The 14,702-nt window shown below is 36.5% G+C and overlaps 1 non-coding gene across 1 annotated transcript; it reads right to left on the bottom strand.

Annotated features, from left to right (window-relative positions):
- Positions 1–1,852: 1,852 nt before the first annotated feature.
- LOC119251704 (U6 spliceosomal RNA) lies at positions 1,853–1,957 on the bottom strand. Its single transcript, XR_005126576.1, has one exon. It is a non-coding gene; the product is annotated as a U6 spliceosomal RNA (small nuclear RNA).
- Positions 1,958–14,702: the final 12,745 nt, after the last annotated feature.

The following is a 14,702-nucleotide window of genomic DNA, read 5'->3' as shown; positions in this document are numbered from 1 at the left end:
TGTATGACAGTAGACCAAGTCCTTTAGGGGCACATTCGAAGGTGTGCTGATGGAAATACCAAAAGTAATGAGGTAAGGAGAATTCTTTCCCTTTGTGTGCCAGAAATAACAACCATGGGGATACTCAAAACATATCATTAATGAAAACCAAAGTTAAATAGAGGACTGATAAATGATCCAAAAAATTGTCTCAGTGTAGAAGGCAGTTCACACCAATGAGGCTTGAAACAAGGAACCAAATTTTCCTTTGTCAATAGAAAAACTATTCAGACCATCTAGATGATCCAGACCATCTAAATGATGCCAACTGTTCCCTCCACCTTTCCTTTATAGCCATATTAAGAAAGTTTTCCAATAACTTAAAAACTTTTAAAGACTGAACTTTAAGTTATACTCCAGATCACGAAGCTCATGTAGCATAGCAATAATAGAAGTTAAGAAAATCTTCAAAATTCAAATTCATGTCCATTTGACTTGCTAAGGTTTGAGCACAGAGTAAAAGCCAAATCAATGTGTACATTCAATGATGAACTTCTTGGAGACTAGAGTATTTTCACTCTGGGGTTTTATTACAGATCTAAAAACATTGATCGATTCACTTATATTTAAGTTTCAGTCTTTATCCTTCCTTGATCCAAAGTGATTATTAGGGAAATTAGATGTATAATATATCTTCAGGCAATGATTTAGAATTGAAAAAAATGCTGCATAATATTACTACAATTTATCATTTTCTGATTTTATTCATGGATATGTTGCAAATTTTCTCAAATATTTAATTGTCATTCTACAAATATTTAATGGGTCATGCAATGTACTAGTCACACCAGAATCAATAAGGAGATAAAAGCCATGGTCTATGGTTTAAAGAAATTAAATTGTAGGCATGGATGAATACTCAGCTCCCAAATATGCTGAGAAAACTAGGCAGTGTCAAATTGCTGCCCATTCAAAATAAGTAATTACACAAGAAAAGAAAGGAGGGATGGCGGAGGCTCCATAGACTGGTAGTTCAGTTAAAAAAATAGTAATTTAAAACTTGAAATTTTTGTTTTACGTAAAAAGAGCAGCCCCCAAAATGTGTTTTATCAGTGCCATAGCATTTATTTGCATGTGTTCTCTCCCACTAGGAAACTTTCAGCTGAAAGAGTCAAAAAATGATCACTGACTTCAAACCTATGTGTTCTTCATCCTCATTTTATCCTTCTCAATAAATTTTCCACATCAAGAAAAAAGAACTTTCTGAAGATGAGGCATTACTCTGAAAAGCAATGAGTGAATAGTCCTGATTATGTGACATTTTCTAAAGGGAGAAATAAATCAGTGGCTTTTGAGAAGAAATTCAGTATAAAAATAGTATTATAACACCTTCATCTCTGAAAGTCTATTTAAATTGTTTTCAAAAACCCTTAACTCATAAACCATGTTATTTTTCAGTTGCATGTAATTTTGAATTGCAAGTGTTTGCTTGTCATTCCCCTCAAGAGACACTTTTTTTTGAGGTCAGAGAATGGGAAGGGCCTTAGTTTGCTGCCTGGGAATCAGGCACACATAGGTGCCCCTCAGTGCTCCAAAATTTATGAATGGTTTCTACTATCTTATTCTTCGCACTTTATAAAAACATCTGGAACCAAATCAAAACAAAATAAAAGTCATTTATTTTTTAGTTCAATTTATTTAGATTATTAAACTTTCCTTTTAAAACTTCACCTCAGGTTGAATTTATTTATGCTATTTCTTTTAGCAAGAGTTGGAGACTTGCTTGATAAACTAAATATCTCAAACATTGCTAACTTATAAATGTTTATTCAGCATTAGATAATGATTTCATATTTTTAATTTTTAAATTATTTTAAATATGGAATTCTCACAAATTTGTGTGTCATCCTTATATAGGGGCCATACTTTTCTTCTCTGTAGTTTTCAATTTTAGTATATGTGCTGCCGAAGTGAATACTAGATGATGATTTTAACTTTAAAAAGTAGAAAGTAGACAGTGTAGAGACATCATCAACATGGCAGCGAGGAAACGCTGCTGAGTAAGACCTACCATAAAAAAAAAGTTCATAGCGAGGAAAAGCGGCAGGTCCCTGAGAGAACTAGGACACGGAAGATAAACGGGCAACTCTGGCAAATTGCCTGAAGAAGAAAATTGCCATAAAAGAGGACTAGAAGGGAGGAAAGCTCAGACCCTGCTACCCTCCCCCATCCACAAAGTCGGCAGTCTCCGACCAACAGAAAAGAGGGAAAAAAAAAAAAAACTAAAACAACCATCAAGAACAAAATAAACATCAAGTGGGATGGTGAGTGGAAAGGGACTATTTCAGCGACCGCACCCTGTGAACTGGAACTGTGGAGAACCATGCAGGATTCGCAACCGAGGTAAGCGGGCTCCAGGTGCCACTGGAGAAAAATAAAGACTCCCAGGAGACCTACAAATAGCCCAAGGCCAGCCGGGAGAAGAAAAAAATATAAATAAACAAGCAAGCCAGCAGGAGGACACACCACAAAAAGAAACACAGTCACCAGAGCTCAAAGATGACATGGAAGAACTTCCAGGCCTATCAGATAGAGAATTAATAATCATCCTGATTAAAAAGCAGAAAGAAACAAAAAGGAAAAAAAATGATTTGAGACAAATAATCACTGAACTGAAGAATGAAATTGAGACCTTAAGGAAGGAAAGAAAAGAAATGCAGAAGATAAAAAGATTACTAGAAGAGATAAAGAACTCTGGGAAAAGCAATGAAAACAGGCTAGATGAAATGGAAGAATGGATCAGTAATATCAAAGATACAGAAATAAAAAGAGCCATAAGTGGGCCTCCCCGGTGGCGCAGTGGTTGAGTGCTGGGTTGCGAAGCTGCCCACAGCCGCTGCAGCGCTGGTTCGCTCCCCGGCCGCTCCCCGGCTGCTCCCAGGCCACCGGAGGAGAGTCCCACATGGCGCGCAGACCTCTCCTGTTCCCGCTGCTCCCCTCAGCAGTGTACTTCGGTCCTTCTGCCTGCTCTGCTCCCCGCTCAGGCTCTGGTGAATTCTCTCACCCTCCCGCGCTTCTGACTGTACCCAGTGCCTGTATAAATTAAATAAATAAATAAATCTTTATTTAAAACAAAAAAAGAGCCAAAAGAGAAAAGGAGAGAGAAGTGCAAATGAAGCAGTATGAGGAGACTCTTAGACAATTATCAGACTCCATGAAGAGAGGAAATGGAAGAGTTATAGGCATTCCAGAAGGTGAGGAGAGAGACAGAACTGAGAGAGAACTGAGGAGAGAACTCAGAAATTATTCAAGGAGATAACTGAAGAAAACTTCCCAAACATGATAAAGGAGATGAATATAGACATAGAAGAAGCAAGAAGAACTCCCAATTACCATAATGAAAAGAAAACTATGGTAAGACACCTAATATTAAAGCTTGCAAGAGTACAGGAGAAGGAAAAAATAATGAAACTGGCAAGGGGGAAGAAACAGATAACTTATAAGGGAAAACCAATCAGGTTAACTTCTGACTACTCCAAAGAAACATTACAGGCAAGAAGAGAATGGAGTAACATATTCAGCAAACTTCAACTCAACAAATGCCAATCAAGAATACTTTACCCTGCAAAGCTCTCCTTCCTCTAGGAAGAAAAAATGTGGATGTTTTCAGAAAAACAGAAACTCCAGAAATTCATTACAGCTAAACCACCACTCTAAAAACTTCTACAAGAAGTCCTAAAGCCAAAACCAACAGAGGAATGAACAAGAAGAACAGAATAAAGCGAGGAATAAAATCACAAAAAAGACAAACAAACTGGCAAGCACAGAGGCCAACATATCAATATTAACTCTAAATGTAAATGGATTAAACTCATCAGTAAAAAGACACAGACTAGCAGACTGGATTAAAAAACAAAATCCAACCTTCTGTTGTCTCCACGAAACAGATTTAACCACAAAAGATAAACACAGACTGAAAGTAAAAGGTTGGAAAACAATCCTACACACAAATGGACCAAAATTGGTTATTAAATAACACAATTTAAACCAACTGACTTGGAAACAAAAAAGCTATCCTGATTTTCATATCTCAGAAAAGAACTTTATATTGGTCAATATAATCTATAGCTGTAGGCACATAGGCTGTTCTTACAAAAAGCAATGTGCTTTATATGGGTTGGTAAGAGGACGTAAGGGTAGGCAAAGTATTCTGTGTATCTGGATTCTTGTTGTTATTAATTATTCATTCATTTTAATGGACAGTCAAAATATTTCTGCTAATTAGTTTGCTGAATCTCATAAAATTTCTGTGAAGTAAGAGCGGGGCTAGTTTTATAGCTATAAAATCTGTAATCAGAGTCATTGATTTTAGGAATATTTATTCTCCCAATTCATGAACAAAGTCTGTCTTTCCATTTATTACTGTCTTCTTCCATTTCTTTAACAGTGACTTATAGTTTTTATTGTATAGAGCTTTCATCACTTTTAAGTTTACTCTCAAGTATTTTTGATGGGATGGTAAATCGGACTATTTTCTTAAATTCCCTATCTTCTAATTAATTGTTTGAGTATAGAAATGCAAATGATTTTTATATATCCGAAACATTACTTCAATAAAAATATTTAAAAATCAAGTCTTGAGAAAATCAAATTATTCCCTTAATAACATACTTGCATACCAAAATTAATCTTAACACTTCTTAAAATAATAAAACAGAATCCATTACTCAAAAGCAGCAAATTCGATCATCAAGTACACAAACAGATAAATATAATCTATAAGCTAGAGAAAAATTAATAATCAAAACCAGATTCATAAATAGCAAAGATAATGGAACTAGCAGATCAAAGTGTTAAAACTGGTTTTATAAATCTGATAAATATATACTCATATTGATGCTTCAGTCAATGACATATTGCAACCATGATGATCCCTGAATAAATACTATACATTATAAATACTATGATGATCTCTGTATAAATACTATGCATTTTATACTTAAACGATTAATTAGAAGAAAGAATTTAAGAAAACAGTACCATAGATAAGTGTAAATATCATAGCAACAAAATTGTCTAATGACTCACCAATCACAACATATCCTTATTAAGTGACATGTGACTGTACACTCAAAAGGAAATCATGAACATGGTAAGGGGAGTAATGACAAATGTAAAATACACATATGGAGCTTCAAAAATAAAAAAAATCTGAAATGAAAAACACAGTAGTTGAGAGTAATAGCAGATTATAACAGAAGATCAAGGATCTTGAAGAAGCAGGAATAGAGCATACCTAAAGTGAAGTGCAGAAATGAAAACAAAAATTAGCAACAGATTAACTTGTAGAACAGTATCAGGTAGCCTAACACTTGTGACTGGGGTCCTGGAAAAATGTAATTCAACCCATAAGAATATATGAATGGATGAGCTTTAATTGAGTCAAAGACCCGAATACAAGCCCTACAACTACACAAATTCTGGAAGAAAATATAGGGGAAAATTTTTATGATCTTGGGTTAAGCAAAAATGTTATAGTATACAAAATAATATAAAAGCTTTATGAATTAGAGTTCATCAAGTTATAACCTTTCAGTTTTTTAGTTATACTGTTAAGCAAAGAAGGCATGTCACATACAAGGCACAAATATTTGCAAATATTTATCTTAGGTCTTGAATCTAAAATACATACAGGAAGGACACTTATAACTGAATTATGTTAAGTCAAATAACGCAGTTTAAACAATGGGCAAAAAACTGGACAGATACTGACTTTTGTTCTTTACAAGGAAACAATCTTACAAATAACATGGGATCCCCATGATATGGCTCATACAGTTTCATTTTTCAAATTACTTTTTCTTTACCTTGTTCCATTCTTTTGTTCTTCAAGGACAATACTGTTTCGTGTTTTCAATAACATTACTTCTCTCCATTGCTTCTGTTTGTCTGCTACTAAAGCTTTCAATTGTGTTATTTAATTCAGCAATAGTGCTTCTTGCTTTCATTATTTCTGAGTGCAGCTGCCAAACATTTTTTTATCTTTATCCTGTTGTTGTTTTATACCTTCTGCTGTTTAAGTTCCATCAGCATTACGAGGATTGTTGCCCTGAATTACCTTCCTGTCATACACTGCAACTCCGTTGAGTTCAGAGGCTCTTTCCAGTGTATTTTTATTGCTGATCTGGCATTTGCACCATGTTTTTCTGTTTCCTCATTTTTTATTTGTGTATTTTAGTAGGGATAAATTTTCAGTTTTTTTTTTTTTTTTTGGTTGTTGGAATAGATGAGGGACTGGTACCTATGAAGTTTAGTAAGTTTAGAAGAGGACTGAATAAATAAGCATCGAAGAATCTCCTCTGGTAAACTCAACAATTTGAAATTCCTATTGGAAAGCATTTCTTTGTGAGGGGGTAACAAGTGTTTGAGATATCTCATCCTTGGATATGGGTTTGTAGGTATTTTTGGAAGTCTCAGCTTGGGCTTGAGAGTGGCAAGTCTATCAGATATCTCAGCTTGGAATTCAGTAGCAGTTTCTTTTACATGGACATCCAAATGATCTGACCTTATGCAGGCTATAGCTGATCTGTGGAATGAGCCTCAGATTTAAGCCTGTAGTCCTTGCTCTGTGTCCTTACCTCTGTAGCTCCCTCTAAAATGCATATTCTGTCCTAGGTGCCTGCTCATTCACCTCCTTATTCAGTGCAGTGTCAGGTCTTAGGAAACCCCAATATTGGAGTGTGTCTAAGTAAATTATTGTAAGGTGTTCTGAATTGTAGTTATTCCTCCCTTTTGAGTGTTGTGGTGACCCATTATAAATTTAAACAAAGTTTACTTATAGTTTTTTTGACCCCTTGTAGTCAGGCTGATGCTCCAATTGTGTAAACTGATAATTTTCCCACAGAAGTTTTTTGCTTTGTTTTGCATCAGTTTTGTTGTGTGTGTTTGAAGGAGGTAAGCCAAGTGTCTTTACTCTGCTGCCATCATGCCTTCTGCTACCCTGTCTCAACAGCTTCTTATTTTTGAATGCAATGAACGCTTTTTAATTACCTTGACATGATAAACAATATCAAAATAAGTAGAATTTGTAATGCAGGGGAACAAGTATAAATTCTCCACCCTCTTTGGTTTCTTCTCAGGCTGGTCCAACAACAAGTTAACATCAGAGAGATTAGTAGGAGAAAAAGTCCAAATGTAATCATATATATGTGTATACATACACACACGCACACACACACACACACACACACACAGACATTACACGGCCATAAATTCTAGAGTGAATGGAAAGCACTGAGGGTTTTTATGCTGATCTAAGGAATGGGATAGGGGCCTGGAGCATCAAGAAGGGAGGAGGGGAGTTTCACATGACAAGGAGGGTATGACTTCATATGACAAAATTTTTGCCTCCTGATGTATTGCCCTTCCTTAAGATAAGCTTTTCTGATAAAAAGTTTAATTTTGAAGTTGATCTGAAAGCTGGGAAATTTCCCTTCCTTAATGTTATGATAACAGTTTCTTTTGAAACCAGGTGTCGATCCATCTTACACTAATTTCCTAGCATTTTAAAATATATTTTATAAGCTGCTCCTAGAAAAGTATTTGATTAAAATCTGTGAACTCTGAGGAAATGTAGAAGAGTATGTTTTGTTCAAAACGGTTGCAACCACTTTAGTTACATTTGTCTATTGATATAAGTCAACGTATTAACTTGAAATGTAAGAGTTTATCTTTTTTAATAATTATGGAAATTAAAAAAAATTAAATTATTTGCTGTTCCCTTGTTTTACTTTTTAAAACCATCCTTTGCAATCATCCTTCAGTTTTATGACTTAGGTTAAATAAGATTGATTGGTTTTGTAGAAAATAGATCACCTGTAGATCAGCTCAACCTTCAACCTCCATCAAAATTATTTATTATTCAATTAAAATATTCTGAAATAAGTGTAAATGACTCCAGAATTTTAAAATATGTTGTGATGATAATGGCTCCCCCAGAGACAAGCTGCCAAAGAATGACTGCCATCTAAAATAAATGTTTTCCCATGGGCATTTCAACTCACTAGACTGAGACACTATATTTCAGACTCTAACTATTTTAAGCTACAATATTTTAAAAAACAAAAAACATTTTTTTTTAGGCAGCTAGAAACTATATGATTTTCTGAAGAGCCATGTTTTAGGACACTGGTAATGATCTTTAAAAGCCAATTTACAGTCACAAATGACTTTTATCTTTTAAACTGACAAGATGTTATTATTGTTCACACATGCACGAATGTGCATGAGGGGTGTGAGTGTGTGTGTGTGTGTGTGTGTGTGTGTGTGTGTAAGAAATAGAGAGAAGGAAGGGGTAAAAGAGGAGAAAAATCAGAAGAGGAAATATGTGAAAATATAAATCAATCTTTCTTAAGTATATTCTTCACTGGTAACTGCCAATCCACTTTCCATTTTTCTTTCCATTGTTCTATCATCCTGGTATTAACCTGATTTTCTTCCCAGACTTTTGACTGAGTAAGTTGATGTGAAACATTGACAGAGTGGAGGGTAGTAGAAGATATTTATTTGAATCTTTAGCCCACCCTCCTTAGTTGGATATATTGGCTACACTGTTAATGAAGACCAGTTACTCACTGGGTGGTTTCTCTTACTGCCTCACAATTTCTCTCTCAAAACACATCTGGCTTCTTAAAGTTCTCCATGACCAATTCACAGGAAAAAAAATTGCAGTCCTATTTATGTTCATCTTTCTTCTGACTCTGAAAGAAAGTAATAAAAAGTAATCATGCTAATAAGCAGAATTTTGAACAGAACGTATAGTTGGCTACATGAGATGGGCCGAAGTATAAATCTACAATGATTTATGGGCAGTTACTAATGAGTAAGTACTATTAACCATTGATCTGAGATGAGCATGGGCATTTGGGGGGAAAGTTTGGGAGTACAAAAAATAAGGATGCTTGAGCAACTCCACCAGTAGGCATACGATGTGGAGCTATCCTCAATTGTATGGGGAATTTAATGATCATCATATTGATGTCAGATAACTCTTTCCTGCCACCCTCATATTTGTATCCTGTGATTAGACACACAGAAAACTTGATGGAAGGATGAAGTTCAGTCACTCATCAACAATTCAACATGGGCTACCCCTTTTTGTAATCTGACTACTACCACTACTGAGTGAAAAACAGAGGAAACACTAAGACTTCAATATGATTCCATTTCTCTGAGGAACTGACTGCTTGCTTGTAGGTTGATTACATGTGTACTTCAAATTTGAGTTTCCCTTCCTTGTCTACAACTTTATTTGTGAACATACAGAAACTTTCTTCATCAATTTGTCCTTTCAATCAAAATTGTCTTCTATTAAATCAACTTCTTTTTATCTGTCAATGGCCTAATGCCTACAGAAGTAATGTATCTTAGCCATATGTCCCATCACAAAGAAGTAGCTAACTTTAAAGAACATTGAAATTACCAGCAGAAGGCACAATTATTTTATTATATGGGACATGATACCTGTTTGGGACATTCTTATAGCATGTAGTAGGTGCCTTAAATCAGAGGCTGGCACTTGACACCATCTCTCCAATGGTCAGAATATTCTGATATGAGAATCAAGGGGAGGAGTAGATGCCTGCATCCTGCACACCTTTTGAGCATGTCAGTGCTCACTTCTTCCAGCACAGCCTGTCCCTATTATGGGTCTTTTGTCACAGTCATTGCCTCTCTTATTGCTTTTATTTGGCAGGAGTCAATTATTTGATTAGTAATGTTAAGTGATGGCTTCTTTTTTATTTTACAACATTAAATGAAAAATACTTTAGAATATGTCTCTTCTGATTCACCTGTAGGATACAATATGGACTCACCCCTAGACAATGCTCAACTAATTTTTGTGACAGGTTTTGAAAGAGAAAATGGATTTTTCCCAACCTTCCCCTTTATTTTGTCCTTGTGAATCAGACCAAGAACATGAGACTTGTATTCATTTTATCTTTAACCAGATATTGAAAGTCAGCATTTGGAAAGAACCCTGAGCTAATACTGAAGGCCCAGAAATACAGTCCTTGGCACAATTGCTAGCCTAATGAGAAACCTGGATAATTTCTGTCTGTTTTCTTTTCCATGTCATAGAAATTGAAACACCTTCCTAACCATAAAGAGTTGCATTGAGAGTCAAATGTATACTAAATAGCTAACATTGCAGGAAAAAAAAAAAAATACCAGCAAGCCAAAGTTGGACAGAGCTCTCCTCTGAGCCTGAACCTTCAGGCTGTTGTGCTACCATCACTACAACCAGAAAGGTGTAGTGATCTGTGTGGATTTCTGTCCAGCAAATTATTCCCAAAACGACTGCTTCTGCCTTCCTGCAGACAAGTTTTAACTTTTCTCCAAAGGCTATTCACTGATTAGATGTACTGATTATAGTCCTTTGAACTCAACCTGGCTTTAGTCTATAATAGAATGATTGGCAGTTAATCAAGAGGTTAGAGATTCACAGAGATTATATTTTCTTTGTAATCACAGACTAATATAATCTTCAGATATGGCAGTAATTGTCTGTCTTGTCATTAGAGAAATAATTGTACCATACTCTAAACACATTGTAAAATAAACACTAAAATGAAAAATAAATGATTTCTGTTTGGTTTTGCTATTTTTTTCCCTATAAAGATTGGGCTGCAGTTCAAATCTGAAATACCTAAGGCAGCAACATGACATGCACACACAGAAATAAAAATAAAATAAAGAGAAGAAACTGGAGTCTGTGCCCCGACCACATCTGCTCTCCCAACCGTCTGTGCTGTACACGTTCATGCCTTTGCACTTGTGGAATTTTTTCTTTTGCTTACATTTCAAATGTTTCTTCTAAAAAATGCTAATTTCCTAGGAACAGTGCAGTGAGGGAAATTTCAGAACCCATAGTGTGGATAGAGCTGAGCAGAGAGCAGAAGCACCCAACAGGGCAAAGATGTTCTTTCTCCCTCAGCTGCTGTCTAAATTAGATAGAAAGAATTCCTGAGACCCATGTGGTTTAGGCAGCTCTGGGCATGTCCTGCATGATCTTACAGTCCAATCTTTTCTTCAAAGGTGGAGAAGTTATGCCAAAGTCAATTTTTTGTTTCTAAGTACAGTGAGAAAAAATGTCTTGTTTCTAAAAAATTAGCAATTTTTAACTCCCTTATTCTCTACTTACGAGTTACAATATTGCATTGTTAACTACGTTGTATCCATACAACTTGGCTATTCCAGATGTTGATGGTGATAATTGTGATGATAAGTATGAGGATGAGAATAAGGATGATGATGATATGGTGAAGATGGTGTTATGGTAATAATAATGAAGATGACAGTGACTGTCAGGTGAGTTTAAGGTCTTAGCAATTTATAGCAATCTGCTTGGATATGCAACTATGTTCTCCTGATCCTAATGATTTCTGCTAGGAAAGACATCCACAATGTTACTATTCATCTTGCATTTTCAGGGACGATTTTCAGAAGTACTGTTCAGAAATGTTACTTTTATTCTCATAATAGCAAGAGAAAAGGGAAAAGCTATTGCCAGAGAAGTGTGTAGTAAACAGAGGTTGGTTTCAATTTCTCTGAGTCTTATTTTTTAGAATGTGCTTTGTCATGTTAAGTTGTTGCTTTTGTCTTTGTTTTCTTGCATTTTCTCACCTATTCTGCTGAGCAATTGGCCTACATACTCTGTATACATGAGACGAGGCCTTGGCCCCTGTTCAAGACCAATCCGAGCTGCAGTGACAACTGTGTGCACACACTACAAGTCTCTTGCCTCTTCCTAGGGTCTCTCTAAGGAGCTGTCTATTGCTCTAGGGCCTCTCTGGTGCCTGCACATATGCAACCTAGAAGTCTAAGTAAGTTAACATTTCTTTGAGAATATATTTGACCAATGTACTAATGGGAGGTAGAAGTTTATAGAAAATTATTCTGGCCTTCATCTCAGTTTACATTGGTATAAGGTATAATGGTTAATGTCTCTTTTTGGAGGGGCATCTCTGAGAATTCCAACAAGCAGTTGCACTTGATACTGAAAGATGATTATTCAGTACAATACATCCATGAGTTTGCCATCTACCCTTTCTGCCTCTCCTTTGTGCTCACAACTACTTGTCTGGATTTGTACAACCTACTAACATGTTAGCAAGTAAGTTTTGGCCTCAGGTTTTGTTTTATTATTTTTTTTAAAGAAATGTGTGCTAAGACAATAATGGGACTGGGAATAAACATGGAATGAAAGGGATGAAGTTAATAAGAGAGGAATTTGAGGTCAGGTTGATGGAGCTGATGGAGCAGTCTCTGTGTTAATAAATACTAAAGTTGATCATGTAGATTAAAATATTATTATAAATAAGAAAGCCTCAAATAATATTTAAAAAAATTACTGGAAAATGTGTTGCTATAACTTCAAAATTGGCAGATGCCAGCAATGGGAAGTATCACTTTAATGGTGAAGTGGAGGCAAAATGGGCTTGAAGTGGTAATGGGCTCTGAGACTAGCACTAATCAGCTAAGGGAGATGGGGAAACACTTTCTCCAGATAAGGGACATTGTCCCCAGTTGTGTGCCCACAATGTGATCAATATAAAGCTTACTTTGAATTTTAAAAGGCAGTCCTTTTCTCTCTCTCTCTCTTTTTTTTTTTTATTTCTTTGTCTCTATAACTATGGGTTTATTTAAGATCCATTCTTTGACATTCCCTCAATAACACATAAGAGATGCACCAAAACATGGAGTTGTGTCTTTGGAGTTATAATCAGCTAAAGTAATTTATCTGGAGAGGATAGGGGAGGAAAGGAGATGCTGTTGAGAGGAGACACTGAAATCCTTTGGGAACAGACATGAGCCTGCTGTCATCGAGTGAAGCTGCCCCAAACTGAACTCCCAGTATGTGACAAGAAGTAGTCTTTCTCACTAAGAGAACTCTGAATTATTAGAATTAGTGCCATTATCTGTCTGTGGTTCCAAGAACTGAGCAGCAGTTTTGTGCAGTAGCAGCAAGACGATGACAATGACTAAATGTACCAGTAGGCCTACTTTTTATTGAGGCAACAGAGGAAGCTGAGGATGGAATGAGACAGAACGGATTTAGCAACAGCAGAGACAGTCAACCAAACAACCTCACCAAAAGCAAGTGCCATTTTAATGCCCTACTGGGCTTAGGGGTGGCAGTTTATAGTGATGTTCAGCATTGATGAACAGCACTTCTGTCCCTCAGCAGTCCACACCCCCATGACCATGTGACATTACATGTCAGGGAATCATGAACCACCTGTTATGAAGCTGTGAGGGTTTTATAGAGACCACTGTTGTACCACACTAATTGCCTATTGTCTAGCAAACCCTGTCACAGACATGGCCTCAGCTATTCTATCATGACACATTAATTTGAAAATCTCTGGTTCCAGTTCCCATGAAGTAGAATTTAACAACATTTTCATTCTGCAATAGTAACTTAATTATTTTTGTTTTCATCCCCACTCCCACCTGCTGCTGTTACAGGGTAGGGAGAGGAGCACTCCAGAACCCCCAAACCTGCTGTTCTAAATAGGTTCTGCCATTCACCACATCAAGACAAAGCATATAAGACCTTTAATGGAAAGAAATTTTAATGCAATTAGTATGCTATACAGAAAAGGGAAAGAATGGGAAAGAATAAATTTTCCAAATCAAGCACCTGAAATTACCCATTCTTCTCAGAGGTAATTGACCAGCCAAACAGGTTTGGCCCAAAGCAAAGCCTGGAAGCCTGCTATAAGTCTAAAGCACCTTCTGGTGGGGACCCATAGGAAAGAGTCAGAAATAGCCAGACAAGTCTGGAGGAAAATAGCAAAATCAAAGTCAAAATCAAGATAAATGCTGTTATTGTTAACCTCCCCACAGGTCTCTCACCCACATCTGTTCCAACCAGTCCAGGACCAAGAAGCAAGTTTAGTTTCTTCACATGTCTCTCCTCCATGTGCCTTCTTCAGGTCTCCTCTGGCTCTCCATTCTGCGTCCTTCCTTCTCTCAGTCTCCTCTCCAGCTCCTTCTCTCTCTCTGTCATCTCCATCCTTCCTTGGGTGGGGCAGGGAACCTGGGGCTCCTGGGGATCACCCTGTCACACTATCTCACTTTACTTTCATTATTTTTTTTAAAGATTTATTTATTTATTTTATACAAGAACTGGGGTACAGTTCAGATGTATCGGAGGGTGAGAAGATTCACCAGAGACAGAGCAGGGAACAGAACAGGTAGACTGACAAAACACACTGCTGAGGGGAGCAGCGGGTGAGACAGGAGAAGTCTGCCACACCATGTGGGACCCTTGCCGGCCAGCGGGGATTGAACCAGCGCTTCAGAGGCTGCAGACAACTTCACAGCGCTGCACTCAACCACCTGCGCCACCAGGGGAGGTCCTCTCTTTACTTTCTTGTTTCTGGTAACTATCACCTCTGATTTTTAGTTTCCTAAACCCAAATAGAGGATTATTTTCATCACCTGCATCTAAGCAATCAAAAAGTTCCCCTCATAGCCCCTTAATCTTATCTACTTATTGTTTACAAGAAAAAAAATATTTGAATTGAATAAACAAATCATCATAATAAAAATAATTAAAATAATTACCTTATAAACTCATATTTGAATTATCCATCCTTCTGATCTGACCTTAAATTTAAATAAGTTGTATTTTGGACAATATAAGTTTGAACTGG

Source organism: Talpa occidentalis, unplaced genomic scaffold (genome assembly GCF_014898055.3).
Source record: "Talpa occidentalis isolate TD23 unplaced genomic scaffold, MPIMG_talOcc4v2.1, whole genome shotgun sequence".
Classification (NCBI taxonomy): domain Eukaryota; kingdom Metazoa; phylum Chordata; class Mammalia; order Eulipotyphla; family Talpidae; genus Talpa; species Talpa occidentalis.
The sequence above is the reverse complement of the archived record's forward strand: the minus strand, read 5'-3'. Positions and strand labels throughout refer to the sequence as shown.